The sequence below is a fragment of the Acipenser ruthenus genome, chromosome 7, assembly GCF_902713425.1.
Source record: "Acipenser ruthenus chromosome 7, fAciRut3.2 maternal haplotype, whole genome shotgun sequence".
Taxonomy (NCBI): domain Eukaryota; kingdom Metazoa; phylum Chordata; class Actinopteri; order Acipenseriformes; family Acipenseridae; genus Acipenser; species Acipenser ruthenus.
In genome coordinates, this window is record NC_081195.1 from 64137163 (window position 1) to 64153190 (window position 16028).

The following is a 16028-nucleotide window of genomic DNA, read 5'->3' on the forward strand; positions in this document are numbered from 1 at the left end:
CTCTGCCCTTGTTCTCCTTGACTTAACTGCTGCTTTTGATACCATAGATCATACCATTCTTCTTGACCACTTTCAGAAGTATGCTGGGATCTCTGGAACCTGTCTCTCCTGGCTGCCCTCTTACCTGTCTGGACGCATGCAGCCTGTTTTCTATGATGGAAGCAGTGCTCACGCAAATCCGGTCACATGCGGTGTCCCCCAAGGGTCTGTTCTCAGGCCTCTTCTTGTCAACATCTACATGCTTCCCTTGGGTCACCTTATCCGCCAACATAGCCTCATGTTTCACTCCTAAGCTGATGACACCCAACTCTACCTAAAACTAGAACCTGGATGTCCCTCTGCCATGGTCCGGCTCTCAGCTTGCATCCAAGACACTGAGGCCTGGATGTCTGCCAATTTTCTTCAGCTCAACACCAACAAATCTGAACTTCTTCTAGTAGGATCGAAAACTCAACTCAAGAATCTCAGTATTGCTGCCTTGAACCTCGGAAACTGTCTGCTGCTGCCTTCCCCCACTGTCCGAAGCCTTGGTGTACTTCTGGATAGTAACCTCTCCTTTGATGCCTAAATCTCCTCTGTAGTCAACTCCTCCTTCTACCACCTCTGAAACATCTCAAAGGTCTGTCCCTACTTTTCCCTTCTGGATGCAGAGATAATCTGTCATGTATTCATCTCCTCTCGAATCGACTACTGCAGCTCTCTCTACGGTGGTCTTCCGTCACGAGCCATAAACAGACTGTAGCTGGTTCAAAATGCTGCTGCTAGGATCCTTACCAGATGTAAAAAACATGATCACATTGCCCCGTCTAGCCCAGCTGCACTGGCTACCTGTTAAGTTCAGGATTACTTTCAAAATTCTCCTGCTTGCCTACAAGGCCCTCCATCACACAGGTCCAGAGTATCTCTCCAACCTGCTGACCTGCTATGTCCCTGACTCAGGCCTGCTTGTCTTCTGACTCAGGCCTGCTTGTTATACCCAAGCAAAAGCGCGCCACACTCAGAGAGCGCTGTTTTAGCTTCATGGCCATTACTCTCTGGAACTCTCTCCCAGCTTTAGTGCGTGCAGCTCCCACAATTGCTCGCTTCAAATCAACTCTCAAGACCCACTTGCTCTCTTTTGCGTTTAATGCTCTCTAAGCCTGGTATCTGTTATTAGCTGTTGTCTAAATTGCTATTTCTGTTTTTTTTCTACTCCATCTTATTCGTATGATTCTGTGTGACACACGCATCCACAATGTTTAGAATTCACATCCTAGCCTTTTATTTAATGTATTACGCCTATATTATTTGCATTGTTTTCTACTGTTTGTATTTAATGTACTATGCCTTGTATTTCACTGTATTTAATGTATTATGCATTGTTCCTCACTATCTTGTAAAGCGCTTTGTGAAGGTGGTCCACTATGAAAAGCGCTATATGAAATAAATATTGATTGATAATTAGAATTATTAAAATAAAATTATTTATTAAAATATAATTATTGTAGACACTTCCCTTATCAAGGTGTACTGTTGTATACAATGATTAAAGATTTATAGTGAAAGTCTGGCATAAGGTAAAGCATGGGTAAGCATTGAGCATTGAGTGTGGTAAAACATTGTTAAAAAAAAAATATATATATATATATTGTTGCAATAAACTGCAAAAATGACTGCAAATGTTACCATGCTGAAAATGTTTTGTAAAGATTTCATAACTATATTTCTTACAGTTTTTTGGGGGGTGGGGGGATTTTGAATAGATAAAAACACACTTCACAAAGAAAACGTGGAATGTATACTGTGCATACAGTAACACGCAATGCGAAAGGTTTATTTCAAAAGACAAAGTAGAGCCTCATTTATGTGTTTCTAGTTTTATAACATAAAACACTTATCGCCCTTTGCACATTGCCCTTTGGAGTTAAATATTTGCTCTATTGTATTTCAAGTAAACTGTAGTATATTCCTCGTGGCAACCTGTTTCTTCTTCTGTTGTTTTATTTGTTTAGCTCTTTTATTAAGTCACAACAGTAAAAGCAAATAGAAAGGGCTTGCTGGCAATCCACTGTGCTGCAATGCAGGCCAGGATTGATGTTATTGAGCTCTTACTTCAGTGTGACAGTGATGGACAGATGCAAAGGAAAATTCAGAGGGCTACGGAAACAAACTCACCAAGCCTGCTATACCTGGCAGTTGCAAATTACCATTTAAAATGTGCTGAATGGTAAGAGTTATTTTTATTTTTAAATAAGCACAACCTTTTTAACAGTAGCACCTACTCTTCTGTAAAAAAAAAAAAAAAAAAAGTTGTTGCTTTCCTCAAATGTCAGATTTTTTAAATCATGATCAAAAACAGAAGTTGCATTTATGCACTGCAAGTCATAATAGACAAGACTGCAGATCTGAAAGACTAGAGGGCTGGCAGGTGATTCTGTATCGAAGACTAGACAAAATGTTTTGCTGTTCTTCTCTGTAGAAAATAAGGTTGATGGTGTATCCTCATAGAGCAATTTACACACTATGTAGGTCTGTCAATTCATATTAGTTCATTCCTGGCTGCCCATGGTCATCCTGCACCCTACTGACAGTGCTGTAGCAGCTGTTTGTCCCTGTGCTTTTCCAAGATGCTCTGTACACACATACCTGTACATAACATACACTACATTTTAATTTCAATGAAACTGAGATCTTTGGATACTAGGACACAGAGTTGGAGGTTTTCATACTGGTAGAGAACACCTGGAAATAATACATCACATATTTGTGTTGGTTTACATGTACCACTGTGAATATGGTATTCAATCAAGATCACACTTGGTTACTGCAGTTAGCATTAAGACTTCAAGCTGGATGTCTAGGTGTTTATTGATAAATATGTCAATATGCATGGTATCCCACTTTAAATAATTGGTATTTATTAAAAAAAATAGTTTTAAGCCTGTTGAGATGCCTTTTCACACAATCCTAATTTCATGGTACAGGCAGTGGGAAGCACGAACATGGATAAGCATGTAATGCATGGAGTTAGCTATCAAATCCTTTCCCCTTGGTTAATTAAAATCAGAAGTGTATGGTTGCATAGCAACGGAGAGCTGTCAGAACATGTCTGTCAGTTGCTTGGTACAATTGCCCAAATAGAAGAAACATAATGGATATATCTAGTGGATTGCACACACATTATCCATGAGTGAGTGACATTTTACAACACAAGGAATACATTCTCAAGTTTGTCAGGTTTTTGCTCTCACAGAATGAAATGTTTTAACATTACCATCAGCTTTTGGGAATTATATCCCCCTGTCAGACCCTTGAGGCAATATAATATAAACATATATGCAAGCTGGATGGCTGTCACTTATGTAAAAATGGTTTATAAAGTAAAAAAGAAAGAACAACTAAATATTAAACAAATGTCAATAGTAATCTATCAAAGTTTACAAGGCACCTTTCAGGGGTGTACAACTAAAGGTAATTGTACACATTTAAACTAGAATATAGTGAATATAACTAGTGTGTGTGTGTGTGTGTCTGTGATTTGCTCTGAAGATTCAGATTTTCCAAAGATTAAAATGAAGATAAAATAAATATATAAACAAAACAGTGCTAACCTAAATATGCCAAATAAACAAAACAAAAAAAGTGGTATTAAGGTTGTATCTTTGTATTCAGTAAAACAGTTAATATGATGGCTCTGGGAAGTAAAGCCAGTATATCATTGTTCTCACTCACACTTGCTTTTTCAGTCTGGCTACGAGGAGCTTTACTTTCAAACCTACAGAGCAGGAAGAATTGCTCTACGGATTGTTTCAGCAGGAGATTGCCAGGTATGCATCAGTAATTGGTCTGGGAATTGTGAGGAGCGTGATTTTGCAAACTTCCAGCATGGGGTTTCAAAATAAAAGCCTGGTCTAGTTGGTATTGTTGTGTTGCATGATCGAAGGGGGGGGGGGGGGGGGGGGTGTCCTGTTTAAATGATTTACTCTAGTTTGCAATGCAGTATGTAGTTAATGGAACCATACATGGATTAGAATTAACATGGATTATTATTATGATTTTAATGCGATTTTAAATTAGACAATTAATTTTAGCAATGAAACAGTATTGCAGACATCAGTACATTGTGCAATTAGCAGCAATTTAAAGGAGTGATTCTAGATCATCACCATTGAATCCAATGACCACTAATTCTGAATAGACTTGGCTTCATCTCTATAGCACTCCTCTGCAACCTGTTTCAATGCGTCTCAGGTGAACACAGTATAGATTTTAAAATAGAGAATGGGTGCCAGATCTGGTGCATATGGGGGGTCAAGGAAGCATCCATTTCCTTTGTTTCCCTTTGTTCCATCTGTGTCAACTCAATAATGAACCAATTACTTGAGCATATTGCTTAGTAAATGCAGAAAACACTCTCAATACTGTGTCTCACATTGTACAGATGTGCCTCAAATTTATAGCTCGCAGTCTCCCTGAAACAATGCTGAATTACTGAATCTCATGGTGGCCACATTCAGTATAATGATGTGTTCACCAGTGACAGCACTGACCTTCGCTGAACACTGATCAGATGAGTTCCACATAGACATGGGGTCAGAAAGATGCTCACTCACTCACATCGGAGACAGACTGAGAGGTTACTAAACACACAGTAACTCAGTGCATGAATGCACTGCTACGGTTATCTCCAGCATAGTATTCACATGGAGCAGTGTTGTGATTGAAACCTGGCTGTCATTATAAAAAAAGAGTAGGTGGAATGTGAAACAGCCATGGCAGTTCTGCGAGTGTTTTGGGAAAATTGTGTAGAATGTATGTAATCATATAATTACATAAGATAATCATCCTCCACCAAGGCTTTAAATTAAAAATCAGAGTCATCGGTATCATGAGAAAATCATATGTAATGTGTGCCATACAGACTGACAGTCGGATAGCAGACAACCTCCATTAAACCTAAGATTAAATTGTGTTAAAGAAGATCCTTTGAAAGTTTCATCACTATTGGACACGCTTTTCTCTAGATATATGTAAAACTCTCAGATGACATAAAGAAAGAATTGGTCCCACAGACAAACAGACTCCATATGTCCTATATTATGTTACATTATATAACTTTTGCTAAAGAAGATCCTTAGTAAGTTTCTTGACAATTGGACAAACTGTTAGGATTAGGGTTAGATATATGCAAAAAGTGTGACAATCAGGCTATACACCCCCAGCGGGGGGGATGGGACTGTGAACACTCGTAGTGCCTCAGTAGAGAATTTCAAAGGGTGTCTTAAAGGAAAAGTTGCTGCTTTGAATCCTGCTTGTGGTTATTTCATGCTGGAGTTGTAGTGAGTCCATGGAAGTTAAAATCAAGGTCCCATCTGCTTTTTGTATGCTCCATGTGCAGTGAGACAGGATGAGAATTATACTTCTTTTCAGCAGTGACCATTAGGCTGTCTGGCATCTCAGTCTGATTCCCTGGAAAGTTGTTTGATCTCTGTAAACTTATGTAAATAAACCCTTTATCAATATTTTATTACTTTCACTTGTTAAATATTGATATCAAGTGTTCCTCTGTAGTTGTATATCCTTTTTTAAAGCAGTTTACATGATATACAGTATATTAAGTGTTTAAATGTTATTCTATATTAACATGATACGCTAAGATCTAGCTAAAATGCTAGCTATTAACTCTGCAATAAGAACTTAGGCCAACTCCAGTCCAGTGAAATTAATAAATAAGTAATAAAACACAGCCGGTTTTTATGGCGTTGGTAATATTAACAACATATACAGTATATATATATATCTATCTATCTATCTATCTATATATATATATATATATATATATATATATATATATATATATATATAGATAGATAGATAGATAGATAGATAGATAGATAGATAGATAGATAGATAGATAGATAGATAGATAGATAGATAGATAGATAGATAGATAGTGCACCGAAAGGAAACTTGAAAATAATTCCAATCAAAACAGAAGACCAGTAAATGAATCTAATATACTAATGCGTATATCTATGTCAATTTTTATTTATGTTTCAGCATAAGGCACTATTTAATCTGTGGCTGTCCATGGTGGCCCTATAATTCTGCTTGAATTGTATTATTTTGATTTCATTTAGGTAGGTGCTGTTTTTGTTCCCAGTATTAGACGAATTGCTCATAGTCATCGGCATGCCAGTTTAGCAAAGTGCTAGTTCACCATCACACCTGTTTTGAATTAAGGGATTTTGCACAAATTGCCGCATGTATATTGCAAATCACGGTTAAAATACAGTGTCTCCCATTCAGATACAGTGACATCTGATTATAACACCTACTCCACGTCAGCTTTGCAAGCCCCCATATAATCTATTGAGTAATATGGTTTATCCTCAAATAAGTAAATGTTTAAATAACAGCTGAGTCCTATTGAACCCTGACTTCTATCCCATGAATGGATGGTAAACATGTACCAAGCTTTTTTCACTTACAACCACTCAGTTATATATAACACATATATTTTCTATATTTAAAATTGTCTGTATTCACCCAGAATGAAGAACCACTTTAAAGAAATCATAGCTGTGAAATCTGGTTTATATTCTGTACACAGAAAACTAAGAACATATTTAGCATGGCAACAGTTAACAATGATTTTGTGGGTCAATGATAGAGCCAATGGAAAAACAATTTAAATAGAAGTGGCTCATCTTAATCTTAAATTATTTTCACCACTGCAGACACAAAGCAAATTGCATACAGTATACAGCATCATTTACAACTACCACATGGTGTTAATAGAGGGCTGAGCTTGATTGAGGGAGATACATTACATCTGATTCCAGGTTGAAAAGAAACTGTGTTCTTAATAGAATGCTAGTCTTTATATGGAGCTGGTCAAAAGGAGGGAGTTTGCTGTATATCTGAGCCTATTCGGTGCCCTTTAAACTTTAAACATTAGGATTAACGCGCAACCTTGGGGAATTTATTGGGTGATTTTGAACTTGATACCCTACAGTACTCAACATGGCTTTCTGTCTGGCATCCTGAAGGTTTGTCTTCTGGTACTTGTATCACCATAAATAGCTAAATGGATTTCTATCAAACTTCAATGAATAACTCTGTATATAAATGAGTGCTGGTGAGAATCAAAAGAAAAAACAAACAAACTGGCTGCAGGTGATTTCTTAGCAGACACCCTTATCCATAATAAATAAATAATAATAATAATCAGCATTTTCTGTAACACAACCACCGGAGAAATAAAGCAAGAGGAATGTGGGTTTAATTATTTAAAACTTCCATTCAAAAAGATAATAATAATAATAATAATAATAATAATAATAATAATAATAATAATAATAATAATAATCTTAATAACCTTTCTAAGGCTCATACGCAATTCCAAAATCAACCCCCAAAATAATTAAAATATAAATGAGAAAGGCAGCTCAATTAGTTAGGTTAGGTGCCTGAAACTTTGCCAGTATTGTGTCTAAACCATACAGTGTGTCTGGGTTTCACAAGCATCACTTTTCAAAGCTGAGTGGGTTAAACACAACATGTCACATAAGGGTCAAGGCACACGAGTGACAAAGTAAGGTTGCAAACTAGAATCAGCTTTTCTTTGCTGGCACATTTTGAATGCAGTGATTACATCACATTTCCCATTCCTCTCCCTTCTCAGCACACTGCATCTCACTGCTCTACAAATGAATTTGACTGAGCTGTTAGCATTACTGCTGGGCCAAGGAGCTGATGTCAACAAACTCAATGATGAGCAGTGCTCTCCACTCTTCTACGCTGTGCATGTGTCTAATTTCCTTGGCGCAGCTCTCCGGCTTGAGAATGGTACAGTAATTGGCTGGACATTCAGTGCTTTTTTTCTCTGTATTTCTTCCTATGCGCACTGATGCAGAGTAATTAGGATAGAACTCAGGTCACAGGTTTTAGCCAGAAGTCTTACATACCCCATCTAACAGTACCCAAGCAGAGTGTGTGTGTGTAGTGTGGTACTGTAAGTAATTGGAAACTAGGAGCAGAATACAAAAATGTAACTCAAAATGAACTCCTTGGATCAAAGTACAGTACTAATAAGCATGTCTTAAAATACTGATGGGTAATCACTGGAGAGGGTTTTAAAATCCTAGCTAACATATTTTGCTTAACTATTCCCAAGGGACACTAGATGCTCTTAAGGTAGTATGAGTCTGTAACATGTATTTCAAAAATGATCAATAGATAATGGTGTCTATGAAGCGCTAAGCGGCTAATTTATCATACAAAATATAATTATCTGCAAGTGAGACGCTACTGTACAGAAGTTTTTAATCCCTCATTAAGAAAAACTGTGTTTTGTATTACCCTTGCTGTTGTGGTAGTCAAATCTCTTCTAACACGGAGACATGTTACCAATCTAAAATCAAGGTGGCTTGGTCATTATGGATTTTGAGTGAATGTTTTAATCTTATGGTCTGGATCAGCACGCCTTGTTCACCTGGTAGAGTTAACAGTGCCATGGGAGGATGCTGTAGATGAGGCGTATGAGAGGAAGAAACTGCGGTATGCTCAACTAGCCACTGAAGCGGAACAGCGAGGATGGAGAGTTCGGGTTTACCCAGTGGAAGTGGGTTGTCGAGGATTTGTGGCACACTCTACAACCCGGTTTCTCAGAGACGTCGGATTCAGTGGCCAAGAGTTGCGTCGCACAGTGAAGAACTTATCTGAAGCAGCAGAGAGGAGCAGCAACTGGCTGTGGTTGAGACGGAAAGATTCTGGCTGGGGACAGGTAAGTAAGCTGGGCTGAGTTGAGTGGGGGATGGAGGGGGGTGATGCTGGGACGCCAGAATCACCGTCGAGCCCTCTTGAGGTGTCGTGGGCTAGTCGACGAAACACTGAGGATGGAAGGTGCCCACCCCAGAGATGTACCCTACTTAGCTCAATCCAGACGGTTGTCATGCTGATGCGCTGGGGAGGCCGCACTTTGGTTGATCCCCGGAGCCAGCATCGCAGCCGTTGTGTGTGCTGATGCGCCAGGGAGGCAAAATAAGCTGATCCCTGGAGCCAGCATTACACTTCAGCCATTAACACCAGACAGAAGGATATCTACATCATCATATGGAAGGAAACGTAAATGGATGGAGACACATATGGATCACATTAGTTTACTGTAAAGCTACGTCTTAGTTGGTGCTTATCTTGGCGAGAGCCGAGTTCAAATCAGCATGAAGTTTTAACATCTACTCTCGTGTAATGGAAATCATTTTTATCAAATGTTTAAAAGAACAGCAGTTTGCTGCCGTCAGTATTTTTCAGCTACATTTCTAAACCTAAGAGGGTTTCCTTGTTTCTACAAAAGGATTTTAGTCTTCAGCCACTAGATTGAATACACATTGGTAGCTTGCTATGAACACTCCAAATTTTCTTTATTCTGGGCTCCTCAGAATTGTAATACAGTAGGTGATTAACATACATGGGATTGCAATAAGAATGTCTTTGTTTGAATGTTCAAAGGGAAAATGTAATGTCTAATGATACATGCAGTTTTAGCACATTGACCTTTGTGGAGTAAATTACAAGAACTGCATCTACAGCCCTTTCTCAAAAATATTTACCCAACTGCTAAGAGATAATTTATTAACAGCATATAAGGTGAACTACGTTGCTTCAGAGCACCTGGCTCAATGTACTGCATTAATATCTCTGCTCTAGTAATTTATACATTGAGAGGTTTTCTGCACTGATATTTATATACTGTGCAGTAGATTTGTTTGCACCTGCTTTTGTTTTGTTTGTTCAGTGCAGTAATATTACTTTCCTAGAGTTTCAGTGACCAGTCTGGTTAGCACACCACTTTTGATTTTGGCACCTGTTTGTGTTGTTGCAGGAGCAGATGTGATGCTGAGAGATAGTTAAGGTCTCACTGCATTTGATTACATTTGTAGTTATGATGAATGGATCCAGAGTGGATTGTTCTCAGAGGAAATAACAACACTATTAAAAGGTAACAGCACACTGTGGTGAAGAAATATCTCAAACTCAATTGTGGTTTTATATTTGCTTTGTAATTTTAATACAAGGTGATTATTTTGTTACTTTGAAGAAAAAAAAAAGAAAACATTTCCTATAACTTTTGGATAATTGTACAACGATCAGGCCTCATTTACTATGTCTAACAGATAAGCTTAAGGCGGGGGGGGGGGGCAGGTAGGAATTATATGTCTTTTTTCAGTATCACTAGAATTACAGTTTTTAGTATGTGTCATTTGCATACAAGGTTTTCTCCGTGTTTAAGTGTGCGCGCCAAATGACACCCTTCTGTCTTTTCAATGCAGAATACTCTAATGCACATTAATGTAATCTATCACCACATCATGAATACTGTATGTGTGTACCGTGCAATATATGAAAATTCATATCGAGTTGATCGACACTTGTATTTTTCAATTACAGTCAGCACTCACATATCCAACCATATAAAATTGTGACTTCAGTGACGGTTTCATTTATTTCATTTTGGCCCGTTCCAACCCTTGTCCGTTTTTTACGGGCACACAAAAAAGATACAATGTCAAAAATACATAGCTGAAAGGACTTTGTTTTAAAATAAGTAGGCTTCCATTTAGATGTACTGTAGTTGGTTTGGTTGGTAAAGTACTATATTTTCAACAGAAGAAGTATTTTAATTCAGAACGATGATTCTGAAAATACCACTTGCCAATAGAGATGACACGTTAACTGTAATACAGTACATACTTTTAAATCCGGTACATATTGTAGCAGTATGTAAAATTCCACATTAACGACCCAAATTAAATCAAAATGTTACCCATGTACAGAATTGCGTAAAATGTAAAACAGTATCCAAAGTCAGTATTCAAAATTGCAGAATATAGTGCTCGATAAGGCCCTAATGTCACAGTTCACTGGTGACAGAGTCGGAAATCGCGTGTGATGGGTAAGTGCATTAATTTGTTATATAATGGGAATTGATTTGTTTCTTAATACAAGGATGGTAAAACTCGACTGACGTGTATCTGAGTGCCATGTATCCGAGTGCTGACTGTATGTTAAGAACGGTTCTGTAAAAAATGAAATTGAAATTATGAACACACATTATTTTCTTAAATTTCTTGCTTCACTTTATTGTAAATACTGTAACTAGACAAACCAGTTTGCATAAAATACAATATACAGTGCTCCCTTGTTTCACAATTCGATAATTCAGACCATGTCAACAGAAAACCGTCATGTACTATAAGGGCTCTTGACTAACACACTAGCGAAATAAAAAGGAAGCATTGTATATCAATTAGATATTATCAAAACTCATTCTGCTTAAAAACCTTTAAACAATATTGGGCCAAAATGTCTTGCTGCTAAAATATTATATTATATATATATATATATATATATATATATATATATATATATATTATATATATATATATATATATATATATATATATATATATATATATATATAATTTATTTCTTAGCAGTCGTAAACAAAAATACATTTCAAGAATCACAGTACAAGTAATAATACAATTAAGAACAAGATAAATACAATGACTTTGGTTCTAGCAAGTACAAGTATGACAAAATATGATTCAGTAACGGAGCAGATAACAGTGTCAGTGATAGTTACATCAGGATATAATTAAATACAAAATACTAAAGATTAAATAACACTGGACAGATTACAGTACTCTAAAGTACAGGATTAAATGCAGTAAAATAGGGGGCAGATAAGAGCAAGTAAAGCGCATTTAAGGAAGAGTGATAAGTGTCCAGAGGGAAAAAAAGAGGAGTTCTACAGGTGCTGTCTGAAGAGGTGAGTCTTGAGGAGGCGCCGGAAGGTGGTCAGGGACTGGGCAGTCCTGACATCTGTAGGAAGGTCATTCCACCACTGCGGGGCGAGGGTGGAGAAGGAGCGGGCTCTGGAGGCAGCGGAGCGTAGAGGAGGTAGAGCCAGTCTACTAGTGCAGGAGGAGCGGAGAGGTCGAGTGGGGTTGTAGGGAGAGGTGAGGGTCTGGAGGTAGCTGGGTGCAGTCTGGTCAAGGCATCTGTAGGCTAGTACAAGAGTCTTGAACTGGATGCAAGCGGTGATCAGGAGCCAGTGGAGTGAGCAGAGCGGAAAGATATATATATCTTTTTTTTTTTTTCAATTTTCAAAGCGTATGACCTCAAGCAGACTCGTTCTCTCATTAGAGGCATCACAGAAAGTTGAACGTGTTGGATGCAAGGAAGCAGCTCCTGAATAGCAGTGTCTGGTTCAATCTAGAGTCCTCCCACTTAGCTGCCTGCTGGGTCAAATCACAACCGATGATCTTATTTTCAAAGTCAGTTATGCTGCAACAGAGACCTGACATGAACTTGACATCAGACTGTAACAGGCAGCACAGGGCGGGGAACCTTATGTTCCCAAAAATTATCAAGAAAAACAGCTTCCAAAAAACTGTAAGGAGCAAACATTAAATATGTAAAAATAAATATGAACATATAGACCATTAACATGTTCTTCAATAAATTGTGACAGCTATTGAGATGCCCCCTCTTAAAAGCAGGTATCCCCATTTAGACTAGATCAGATTTGATCATTAGTCAAGTGGCTGATAACATTGTTTGTGTTTGCTGTGGTTCTAATGTTGTTAGGTAGGGGCAGATAAAGATGTTTGACTAAAGTCCAGACTGCCAGAGCAGTTCAAATTCTAGAATCTGGGGATACATAAAGATGTGTAGCTGGTTAATTCAATGTGACCCATTCTGTTGTACACATTTGGTTTGCACACTAGACATTCTGGGCAAGGTCATGGGAAGTCAACCACACCACACAAGGACCCATGTCTACACAAAATGCCACAGATAAACTGTCATTCCATTGCACATGGGCTCAATATCCACTTCAGGACAGCAACTAGTCACCATAAGTGACCAAACTGTGTGAAACAGATTGCATGTCTGGTCTGAAGTCAAGAACACCAGGTACAGCTCATCAACTGACCCACAACACTGGAGAGAGACTGCCTTGATCACCAGAACTGGCAGCTCTGTTATGGGGCACCTGTTTTGTCCACCAATGAATCAAGATTTCATCTGTCCACTAATGACCAATGTGTTTGAGTATGGTGAGCCTGAAGAATGATTTGTTCAATTCAACATTGTTGAATAAGACAGTTTTGTAGGGGACTCACTTATGGGGTGGGGAGGAATCTGTATTGGAGGTTGCACAGATCGTATTGTTCTTCCAAGGGATGGATCTACAGCTCTACGTACATAAACAGTCTTGGACCCTGTGAGAAGACCATTTGCTGGTGCAACTGGCCCAGAGTGTGTTCTGATGATAACGCCTGTTGTCACACTGACAGGATTGTCATGGATTATCTAGAGCAGAAGATTATAGTTTATGAACTGACCAGCAAGAAGTCCAGACCTTAATCCCATAAAAGACCTTTGGGACCTCCTTTGACGTCCGTTCATCAGCATTGTAACTAAATAAATAAATTTTTCAATAGTATTTGTATGTCTTATTGTGTAATGTGGGAGGCAGAGAAAACATTTTGTGGGTAATAAAGGATGACCATGGGCACCATGGAATAAGCACACATTAGTTTTAAAGAAATGAATTGATAGCAAACAGAGTTTAAAAGGAACTGTATTTCACACAGAGGGCAAAATCATGTGTAATGGATTATCTGGGAGGGCTATTAGAGCAACAGATGGTTCAAGAGGGAAATGTGTGTTTCCTTTGAAAGAGAGAGAGTGAGCAGACAGATGAAGAAGCAATTTTACTTTTGTGGGACAAGCTTGTTAGGCTGAATGGCCTTTTTTGTATCCTCAAATTCTTCTGCTTTAATGTCCATGTGATCGCCTGGATCAATCAATAAAATTTTGCTTGATATTCCCTTAACAAGAGTACAGAAGAAGCAGGGCTTTACACAACAGAGGACCCTAATCCTTAAGGGATTGTTGAGTATCAGAACGAAATCTTGAGAAATCTTTGTGTAACTCTTAATACCCAGAGTTAACAAAATGCTTGCTGGGAAGATGTGCTTTGTTTTCAAGTGGAACAATTAGCATCACAAAAACATATTACAAAGGCAGGTTTGCTGTACAGGTACTGTATACAACCACACAACACACATGGCATTATCCGGCTTTGAAAAACATCATCGCTTATGTACAGTATCAAGGGCTTCTTAATAAATCCACCTTGTCAGTGTGCTCTGTCTCCATGTCAAATATGTCCAACTTTTCTGTGTAAGACATGTATATTTGATACATAAGAGAACATAAATAAAATCTATTATTAATCTTTTTGTATATCATTTTCATTATATACTAAAAAAAAAAAACACCCTTAACATTTGATAGATGTTTATAACTTTAAAGACTGAGCGATATAAAGTAAAACTGACAGCTGTTTGATCAGTTACAATTTAAGGGATGGGGATACCCTGGCCATTTAGCATGCTGTACATGTATGCTGTTTCTGTTTATATATTCACGGTGTGTGCTAAAACATGAACCCAAAACCTTGCAGCGGAAAGATAAGCACCACAAGGAAGAGCTGAAGGATCCTGCCGGTGTGACATCGTGCCTTCCAATGTTGGTGAACAGAAAAAGAACTCCAGGAGTTCATAAAGAGGTACGCTTATCATAAAACCATTCAGCAGGCAGCCCTTTGACAACAGAAACGTACCCACTTTTACAGCACCCACAAAACAAATACACTAAGCACTGTATTAAAATACTGGCATATTTCCTAGGGGTGGGCTGCATTTAAAATAAAGTCTTCTGTTATGCAAATAGTAAATAATGACATTTTTTAAAAAAATCTAAGTGAAACACTGCAAAAGGCAGGGTTTTGAATCCAGCTCGGGCATGTTTAGTGATGTCAACCTAGACCCCAGTTGACATTCATAAAGAATATGTACACACATTAGGCAACATTAACTAGGGCACCTTGCTTGTCTTGATTAAGTAAACTGGCTTGAATTGGTACCCCCTTTAAAACATACCTAAGCTAGTTAACTTGTCATCTTTAAAACAATTACTTTTACATATCCTTGCAGTACCTACTGCTACAAAGCAAGTTAATCACTTTGATGCTGTAAGTAATGAACCATTAATTACACGTTTTAATAGGTATGCAGACTAGTTCAAAACAAAACAACTGAGTTTATAGTTAGGAAGATTAGAGTTAGGAACTGGGACATGTTGCTGTAGAATTAGGGTAAGGGTTAGCGTTTCATAATAAAGCACCTATTGTCGGAATATGTCTCTGTACAGACACTCCTTTGTTAAGTATAAGCTCCTAAATAAAGCGTCTGTTATCGGGCTTTGTATTAAACTATATGAGAAGATAAACATGCAATACAACAACAATATAACTACATGTTCATCTGGCATAAATGTTCTCCAATGTGACATCCAATACTGCCAAAAAAACCGTTTCGAAAAACACGCCAGTAATAGCCGGAACAAGAAATAGCCACGCCCTGAACTTGATGTAGCTCAAGGTGTACAGCACCTCGACTGAAAATACTTCTTGCACGTCTAGAGGTTCCCTTTGTAGATCGAAATTAAGGCCACTTAATTAACCTACAGCTGATCACACTCCCACTACCTCGTGTTTACTTCAATGACTTCCCCTGGGGTAATATTATTGTAAAGAGTATTTTCGGTGTCAGTTTTGAACTGAGATTTTCTTTTCAACATTTCACAGTTGGATTTGTTTACTGAGTCGCTAGGCAGTACGGTGTAATTTTTCACCGACGAAGAATTAAAAGCAATGTAATAGTAAAAACACCACCTATTAAATCGAAACACGTTTAAGAGAGCAGGCGTGATTACTTCAGAATGTATTTAGAGACTGGTGAAAACCATTCCTTTAACCAGGGGGAGAAAATAAAAGGTAGGCAGGTGATATTGCTGGTACTAGGAACGTTATGAACGAACGGTGTTCAGTCACACTCCATGAGACCTGAAGTGTAACAGAGCTAACCCACTTTGTGCAAAATATATATTTAGTAAAACTAATATGA